General features: G+C 45.2%; 1 pseudogene; it reads right to left on the reverse strand.

Moving 5' to 3' along the window:
- The window catches only part of LOC141048330 (uncharacterized), a 29,777-nt pseudogene extending 22,935 nt beyond the window's left edge, over positions 1-6,842 (reverse strand).
- Between the last annotated feature and the right edge of the window lie 3,129 nt (positions 6,843-9,971).

Below are 9,971 nucleotides of genomic sequence, written 5' to 3' on the forward strand. Positions count from 1 at the left end.
TATGGTACTGTATCAGAATCGTACAGCTCTATACAGTCTATGGATAACAGTAAATCTCCGTATATATTTTATGAGGCATACACAGATGCTCACAGGCTCAGTATGGATTACCCAATAAAATAACAAGTTGAAAAAGGGTACAGTATCACCAGATAAAAGGTATATATAGTATAGTGTAAACATTCTGATTCTCTGTATACATTTCAGGAGGCAGACACAAACTCTCTCAGGCCCAGTATGGATTACACAAGAATATGAAAAGCTGTAAATGGGTTATATAACACAAGCGTACAGCTGTATACAGTGTGGGGGTAATCTTAAAGTTCCAAATATATTGCAGGAGTAACAGACAGACGTTTACAGGCTCATTATGGATTACACCAGAATCTAAATAGCTAAAAAGGTTACTGTATCAGAAGCGTTCTGCTGTATAGAGTGTTGGCCAAATTGAAAATATCGGTATATATTTCCGTAGTTACCCTCAGACGCTCACTCAGTTTGGCTTTGACCATAATAAAAAATGTTGTAAAAAAGTTCCTGGATAACAAGATACCAAGTATATATTTTTTAGGGGACAATTGAAATCTCCGTATAAATAGTCCCATAGTCACTCTCAGACGCTTACACAGTATGGATTTGACCGTAATGCTAAATGTCGAACAAAGGTACAGTATAACAAGATACAAGCTGTATCGAGTATAGTGTAAAAATTTGCTTCTCCGATTCACTGTATATATAGAAGGCATAACCCACACACGCTCACTCACTATGGATGATGTAGGGAAGGTGGACTGACAGACAAACCAGCCTGTAGTGAGAAGCAGAGGTGTAGTGCAGTGTAGGTGTGAAACCGCTAAGATAAAGAGAAAGGGTGCAGTGTTTTAGCTTGCCATTGGAGAGCAGTGGAGAGTGTAGGAGTGGGACTGAATAACTGCCATTGGTCAGAGAAACTGTTAGGTGATGGTGGGCAGAGTTACCAGAACTGGAAGTATAAAAGGCTGAGAGAAGGTGCTGGAAGAGTCAGTCAGCGAAGGGAGAACAGTAAAGAGGAAGTTCTGCTGAGGAAATAAAGACAGTGGAAAGGCTCCAGAGAGGATTGACAGTTGAGGCGCTCAATGGGGGGTGGGCCAGAGGATGGTAGCCGCAGACGAAGACGGCCTAGGGCTATCATACGGACGGTGTGCTCAGACTGGTGCAGCGCTGTGGTGGTTGGGCCTAAGCCAGCCTCAGTGGAAGAACCACAGAGGACGCCACGATTATAGTTACAAAGGAAATGAAGGTACCGGGGCCTGTGTACAGAGAAATGTGAAACGGCTGTGGTGAATTGCTGTTGTTGACAGAAGGATGGACTCTAAAAACGGACCTGTTCAATATAAACTCTGTCTCAGTCTCATGTTTGTCTGCGGTAAGAAGAGGGTCCCCCCCTACAGTTGGGTATCCTACAGATGATACCTTAATACAAATTTTTGAAACAAGGTACTTTATCAGCACATACCAGGCGTGTCCAGTCTAGGGTTAAATTTCCATCTATACTTCTGGAGTCAGACACAGACACTCACAGGCTCACTATGTATTACACCAGAATTAAAAAAGTAGAAAAAGGGAAAGGTATTCATAGCGTACATCAGTATACAGTGCTGTAGTACTTTTAAATCTTTGTATACATTTCAATCTCAGTAAGCCAGTCAAGAATCACCGCTACTGGAAACTACATGGATAAAAGTATAGACGCAAAGTTGAGTGTTAGCAGAAATCTTGGAATTACTCATCGTAGGGAAACCTCCCGATATATGTTGCAGAGCCGATGCAGACCCTCAATTACTGTGTCTCTGGAGAAAGCGAAAAAGGTTCTTTGTGAAGAAATGATTGCTTTATCGCAGTAGCGTGGATCACATCGCCGTTACTCGTCTCCATCAAATTGTGATCACAGGGAGAGATGTACCCATGGTCCTCACTGCCTATCATGATGTGTCTGGTCATTTTGGAGTTCTAAAGACAGAAGCCACAGGCCGTAGGCGATTCTATTGGGTTGGCATGAGAGGAGACATTGAAAAATGGTGGCAGGAATATCACGCGTCTGTGACTATCACAACTGTGATCATAAACCACCACTGCATCCGCTTGTAAGTTGACATCCATTTGAAATGGTAGCCATTGATCATCTGAAGATAGAGGCCAGCAGGACAGGCCATAGCTACATCTTAACCATCATTGATCAATACACCAAATTTCAAGTGGCCGGCCCTGTGAAGGATTTAACTGCCCAGACTACACAGCAGTGGAGCAGGGAGAGCTAAGTATTGCAACTTGCAAGTGCTGTGGCCATGACCAAGCGGGGGGGGCACAATCATCGCACAGGGCCCCTCATAGTACGCTGGTGTGTCTGATGGCGAGTGGGCCCTCCCACCATCTGAGACACAGTATTGTACTATGAGGGGCCCTGTGCCATTGCCGGCGGCCATCAGTGGGCCCATCCACCTGTTCAGAGCAACGGCACTTGCCAGGGTGCACCAGGTCTTGACCCCAGCCATTGGGGGAGAGGTGGGCAGCCCAGTTAGGGAGGTTTAAAAATTGGCATATGAAGATGTGTTGGCTGGACATTCAGCTGCTGCAAAGGGTGTAATTGGGCAAGTCCGAGCAAGAGGAGGAAGAGGATGTGTTCTTAATGGTGGCGGTGGTCTTACAGTGGGGGTAGGCGATGGAGCATTGTTGGCTACCTTCAGTCGGAGCAGGTGCACATGTGCTACCTGAGGTTTTGTAGTGTGTCCACGCTTGCAAGTGCATGTTGATTAAATGTCTAAGCATGCAACTGGTATTCAAATTTCTGAGTTGTTTACCTCAGCTAAAGGTCCTTCCGCACTTCTTACAGGTAACCTTTGCCTCATCAGAAGGATTTTGGACAAAGAAGTGCCACACCGCACTCTTCCTACTATGGTAAACAGTTTCTGGCCTTGCACGCTGTGCTAAGTTGACCGTCTGGTCAAGCTGTCCTGCAACTCTTTTAGTTTTTGTTCCACGTTTTAGGACAGCTACGGGCCTGCTAGATAACCGCTGCTGCGATGTCAATGACTGCTGCGGATCCTTCTCCTTATCTGAACTATTGCCAGCGTCACCCTCCTCCCCCAATGGATATGTCACTGTGTAAGGTGGTATGGTATGCGGGAAGGGGCACCTGGGTTTCATCAGGCTCAGAATCTGGCTCAATAGACTGCGAGGGCAATGTAGTGCTGTGGGTCAATGTACCAGCAGAATCATCTAGCAGTGGCTGTGCATCAGTGCAGTCCATGTAAGATTCAACTTGGACTGGGGAATTCAGGATTTGACTGGATAACCCAAGCATGGTATGTGAAAAGAGCTCCATAGAGTAATCTGCAGTGTGGGCTGCCGCATCCTTAACTTTTGGTGGGGGTGAAGGACACAAGGATAGGGGTTTTTTATGACCAGAACCCTGCACTGACGACTCCGTGCTTGCAGGTTTCGACCGTTCAGAAGAGGAGGCAATAGAGCTGGTGGCTGTTTCGGCAATGTACGCCAAAACCTGCTCCTGATGCTCCGGCTTTAAAAGTGGTTTTACTACTCCAAGAAAAGGCAACTTTACAGGCCTTCTTGGGCCAGAGGATGACACAGGCTCAACACCTCCTGCCTTAGCTGTTATTGTGCTTTTGCCAGAACCAGCCGATGCACCACCACCATCAGTACCAGCCGCGCCCCCCTGCCCACGTCTGCGGCCTGTTCCACCATACTTCCTCATGTTTGGGAAAATGTAACCAAAATACCAGCAGAGAGATGGTACTGTATGAGGAGCATCCAGCTGTGTAAGGTGTATTAAACAAATTAAATCAACGTATATATTATGTTAGTGACAGACGCTCTCATAGTATGTATTGGACCGTAATCCAACAAGCAGATATACGGAACTGTTTGAAAAATGGACACGACTCTAAGGTGTGGGTCTGGAAAAATGGAAAAACTCCTCGTTTTTTTTTCCAGAGTCACACACAGGCAGCTTCTATTTGTCCTTGCTAGAAGGCGTTACACGATAGTGTGTGAGGAGCATACACTGCTGTACGGTGTGTGTATGTAAAATTGTCAAGCTCCGTGCATTTGTATACAGACTGACACACGCTATCTCTGTATATTTTTGACCGTAATCAAACAGCAGATATACGAAACTGTTTGAAAAATGGACACGACTCTACGGTGTAGGTCTGGAAAAATGGAAAAACTCCTCGTTTTTTTTTCCAGAGTCACACACAGGTAGCTTCTATTTGTCCGTGATACCAGCCGGAATACACGATAGTGTGTGAGGAGCGTACACCACTGTATGGTGTGTGTATGTAAAATTGTCAAGCTCCGTGTATTTGTATACGGACTGACACACGCTGTCTCTGTCTAGTTTTGACTGTAATCAAACAGCAGATATACGAAACTGTTTGAAAAACGGACACAACTCTAAGGTGTAGGTCTGGAAAAATGGACAAACTCCTCGGCTTTTTCTTCCAGAGTCACACCCAGATAGCTTCTATTTGTCCGTGATACCAGCCGGAATATACGGTAGTGTGTGAGGAGCATACACCGCTAGACGATGTGTGAAAAAATGAACGCTCAGTAACTCACCAGGACAAAATAATAAAATTTGGAGTGCTTTGAAAAAAGCAGTTTGAACAGCAGTGTGCACACAGCAATGCAGCTATCAGGTAGCCTTAAAAGGCAGACTAATCACCACCAGCGCTGCTGCACACAACAAAAATCCTCACCTTTCACTGCACACTAATTGTACAGTGAAAAGCGCTATCAGCAGAAGCAGTTTTTTTTTCTTCTTCCCTGCCTAACACTCTCCCTGTTCAGAATCAGCAGCAGCACCTCTCCCTATTGTAAGATCGGCAGAAGTAAGATAGCGGTCGGCGTTCACAGCCTTTTATACCCCCTGTGACACCGCACAAAGCCAGCCAATCACTTCAATGCCCTTCTCTAAGATGGTGCTGGCCGCTGCCTATGCCCACAGTGTGCGTCCTCCATCATTGGCTGAAAAAAGGCGCTGGAAGCATCATTTGAAATGCGACTTTGGCGCTCGGGTCGCCGAAATCATGGCCGACCTCATGCTATGGTCGGGTTTCGCTTCATGAAACCCGACTTTGGCAAAAGTCGGCGATTTTTTAAATTGACCGACCTGTTTCGCTCAACTCTAGTTGTGAACAATGTTCTCAATGTGTTGTCGCCGGTAGGATGGGTAGCCATCTAAGTCTTTAACAGTGAGCTGTTTCAACTCCTTTGGAAACCCTTTTGTATACTTTCCATTTTCCATGCATGGACTTTTAGGATTTGATGCACTACATGGGCCATGAACCATATGAGAGACTACAATATTATACAGTTCTGGATTCTGTTATTGGTTAGGAATTTCAGCCCACACTATGTTGTCGTTTTCTTCTTCCGTGCGAAACTTGGAATGCACATCTAAAATAATTAGTATATGCGCATGTGGGAGGCCTCTTTTCTGAAACTCTATGACGTGTACCATTGCTATGACACTTCCAAAAAGCCCATTTTTGATGTCTTTGAAAAGGCTGCTGAGTTTTAGTCGAAATACATGTGCAACTAAGTCCGGCCTGTGTTGAACTTGTTGCCAGGGTTCTAGATTTTCAATAATTTCCAGCCATTTAGGATTACAGGTCATTGTCACAAAAATGTCAGGTCTTCCATACTTTGTTACTATTTCCATTGCATCTTGATAACGCTGTTGCATGTTGCGGGGGCTACCTTCAAAGGACGACGGGAGAATTACTGTTTTTCCAATTGGAATTCCTTTTTGAATTGATTGTTTATGCAAATGTTCTTGAACAGTAGTCTTCAACTTTAAGTTGTTTTTGGTTTATTCGTATGAAATTTAGACGATTTGCTTCAATTTTAAGGTATGAGTCGACTAAGTACTGTTGTGTTAGTTTCCCACCGTTTAAAATATGATTGAAGTAATTTCGGACAGACAAAAGAAAACTGTAGTACTGCAGTTGTGTAATTCTTCTTGAAGTTCCTTGCTGGTGTAGGTTTTCATGCCACCCTTGATCACCTCTTGGAAAAAATAACGGATAAAGAAGGGCATCAAGGTTGCTGTGCAAAATGCTAATTCGTTGTGTCTTAGGAACCAAAGGGTTGTTTTTGTGTGGCTTAAGATGGACTAATATATCTCTTTGAAAAGGAGGCTCTCCGTCATCGTTTTGAAAAAAAAATTGCGACCTCACTTACACATGGTTTGTTGTAAAGTCAGGGATCCTGTTTACATTCTTGTTTAATGGCCATGACAATAGAAGGCATTTTAGTTCCATTTTGATAGCTCTCTGTTCCTCCTCAGCTTCGACATCTTTTAGCATGCGATATGTGGCAGCAAATGGGCTTATTTTTTGTAAATGTACGGCAATTTGGTTTATGAGTTCAGCATTACACTTTTCATTTTCTTTCAGATTTAACCTTTGTTCTGTAGCCTCATTAGTATCAAGGATGTATAATTGTGCAAATTTTGGTGGTTGTCCTATTTTTGGGTGAAGTGTTCCAGTGCGGTGGTAGATCTGGTCGTGAATTTTAAAACAATACGGTCCAAATCCAGCGGGCGGTGCAATGTTAACACCAAAAGAAGCAAAAGCATGAGAACTGTTGAAGCTTCCAATATTTTCCATAAAATTTGTACTGTGTTGATGCGTTCCTTTCATCAATGGCTCAAAGAGATCTGAGTACTGAGGTCTCAGTAGTATAACTTTTCCATTTTGGCAGCATTGAGTAAACTGATTGTCAGATGGTTTTTCATTAATGAAATTTAGAGAGTTGCATTTAGAGCAAACTGCAGTCATATACCCACAGTAGTGTTGAATAATTGTAGTTTTGCTGTCTGTTACGTAACGTGCAAGTTGTTGAATATTCTGCTGAGCTTGCCTTAGTTGGTAGAGTATTCGTTTTTATGAATTTGTCAGTCGTGTTGTTGTCTGTTTGCTTTGGATTGTGAAGATTCATTCACTCGACGTTGAGTGTGAGATTCTGCATCCTGGGCTTGTCTGGCAGCAGTTTTTAGTGGTGTTTCGTGTTTCTGATGTTGTATTTGAGAGTTTGAATCCTTGGCTTGTCTGGCGGCAGTTTGTTGTGGTGTCTCCTGTTTCCAATGGTGTGTGTGAGATTTTGCATCCTGGGCTTGTCTGGTGGCAGTTTGTTGTGGTGTCTCCTGTTTCCGACATTGTGTGTGAGATTCCGCATCCTGTTATTGTCTGGCGGCAGTTTGTTGTGGGGTCTCCTGTTTCCGACAATGTGTGTGAGATTCCGCATCCTGTTTTTGTTTGGTGGCAGTTTGTTGTGGTGTCTCCTGTTTCCGACATTGTGTGTGATTTTCCACATCCTGGGCTTGTCTGGCGGCAGTTTGTTGTGGTGTCTCTTGTTTCCGACGTTGTCTGTGAGATTCCGCATCCTGGGCTTGTCTGAAGGCAGTTTGGAGTGCTGTCTCCTGTTTCTGACATTGTGTGTGAGATTCCGCATCCTGTTATTGTCTGGCGGCAGTTTGTTGTGGGGTCTCCTGTTTCCGACAATGTGTGTGAGATTCCGCATCCTGTTTTTGTTTGGTGGCAGTTTGTTGTGGTGTCTCCTGTTTCCGACATTGTGTGTGATTTTCCACATCCTGGCCTTGTCTGGCGGCAGTTTGTTGTGTTGTCTCCTGTTACCGACGTTGTCTGTGAGATTCCGCATCCTAGTTTTGTCTAGCGAGTTTGTTGAAGTGTCGCTTGTTCTTGATGTTGTCATTGCCTTCCTGCTGCTGCTTTTCTGTCATTGTCATTGGCGTATTTTCACTTACGACCCTTTGGAAGACAGTAAGCGTAAATCGTGATAGTGTTCAGTAAAGAAGTATTTCTTTAGCGTGCTGTGACTGATAGAATGTTCACTGTGCAATGTGCGATGCAGCCGTGTTGACGCAACGAATAAGCAACCAATCAGCGTCGCGACCAATCAGCAATGCAACCGTCTGCTGGTGGGTGTGCTGTGCCTGTACAATGAGCGACGCAGCCATGATGCCTTGAGCGGCTGGTGGCTGGAATGTGCCTGTACAATAAGCGATGTGGCCATCTTGAGGCGACAAATAAGTGACCAATCAGCGTTGCGACCATTCAGCGATGCGGCTGTCTGCTGGCAGCTGGACTGTGCCTGTGTCATGAGCGATGCAGCTGTGATGCCTTGAGCGGCTGGCGGCTGGAATGTGCCTGTTCAATAAGCGAGTAAGCCGTGTTGAGGTGGCCAATCAGCGCTGCGACCAATCAGTGATGTGGCTGTCTGCTGGTGGCTGGACTGTGCCTGTGTAATGAGTGACGCAGCAGTGATGCCTTTAACGGCTGGAATGTGCCTGTACAATAGGCGATGCGGCCGTGTTGACGCGATGAATAAGCGACCAATTAGAGTTGTGACCAATCAGTGATGCGGCTATCTGCTGGCAGTTGGACTGTGCCTGTGTAATGAGTGACGCAGCAGTGATGCCTTTAACGGCTGGAATGTGCCTGTACAATAGGCGATGCGGCCGTGTTGACGCGATGAATAAGCGACCAATTAGAGTTGTGACCAATCAGTGATGCGGCTATCTGCTGGCAGTTGGACTGTGTCTGTCTAATGAGTGATGCAGCAGTGATGCCTTGAGCGGCTGGCGGCTAGTCTGTGCTTGGGCACTAAGTGATGCAGCCGTGTGCACCTGTCTAATGAGTGATGCAGCAGTGATGCCTTGAGTGGCTGGCCTGTGGCTGTGTGCTAAGCAATGCAGCTGTGCTGACGCGCCGAATAAGCAACCAATCAGCGCCGCGACCAATCAGCGCCACAGCCATGTAGCCGCGACCAATCAGCGATGCGGCCCTCTGGCTGCGACCAATCACCAATGCGGGCGAAGAGACAAATCACCGCCGTGGCCCTCTGGCCGCGATCAATGAGCAACAAGGGGGAAGTGTTTTCCAATGATGGTGAAAGTTTTACTATTGATGCTGCCTATGCAGCATCAATAGTAAAATATAAAATGTTAAAAAGAATAAAATCTCCCGGCTGCATCGCCGATGACATCTCTGCGGCCGGAGATGACCCGAGGCAACTGTCGGGAGATCAGCAGCTAGCGCCGCTGATCTCCCGACAGTAGCGGTGGCGTGCGTCCTTCGAATTCCGGACTGCGCCTGCCGCTGATTGGTCACGGCCGACCGCGGGATTTCCGTTACAGACAGAATAAGACGATTATATAGTAGATATATATAAATTTATGTATATATATTAATATGCATATATACATGAAGGATGCCTGTTTTAACATAGGTGTAATCAGAGTACACATGATTTTATCATGGCAACTGAAAAACATTAATTTATTTAGCATTTTCTTTGTTATTTCTTTGTGCTGACTAAACTTGTCGTTAGTCACTGACAAATCCATTTTAGTAAAATTTAATTATGATTCTTGCTGGAAGCAGGGATTGATGAGAATGGTGGTTATCTATGTACAGAAATGTAGAATATGTTATCACTATTATTTCCTGTATAACCAATGGAAGAACAATAATAATGAATAATTCTACCGAAAGAATCACATAAAGGTCAGTAGCATACAAAGCCAATTAAGAATTAAAGGGAGTCTGTCACCCCATTTTTGGCCTAAAAGCTGTGGCCACAGCCATCAGAGGCTTATCAACATCATTCTGTAACCTGAAAGATAAGAAAAAAGAGTTAGATTATACTCACCCTGGCGTTCGGTCCGGTCCGATGGGTGTTGCCGTCCCATCCGACACCTCCCATCTTCATACGATGATGTCCTCCTCCTTGCTTCTCCCTCGGCTACTGTGCAGGCGTACTTTATCTTCCCTGTTGAGGGCAGAGTAAAGTACTGCAGTGCGCAGGCGCGAGACCACTCTTGCCTTTCCCAGCACCTGTGCACTGCAGTACTTTACTCTGCACTCAACAGGGAAGATAAAGTGCGC

This window comes from Dendrobates tinctorius, unplaced genomic scaffold, assembly GCF_039654945.1.
Source record: "Dendrobates tinctorius isolate UK_male_01 unplaced genomic scaffold, ASM3965494v1 ptg000134l, whole genome shotgun sequence".
Lineage (NCBI taxonomy): Eukaryota > Metazoa > Chordata > Amphibia > Anura > Dendrobatidae > Dendrobates > Dendrobates tinctorius.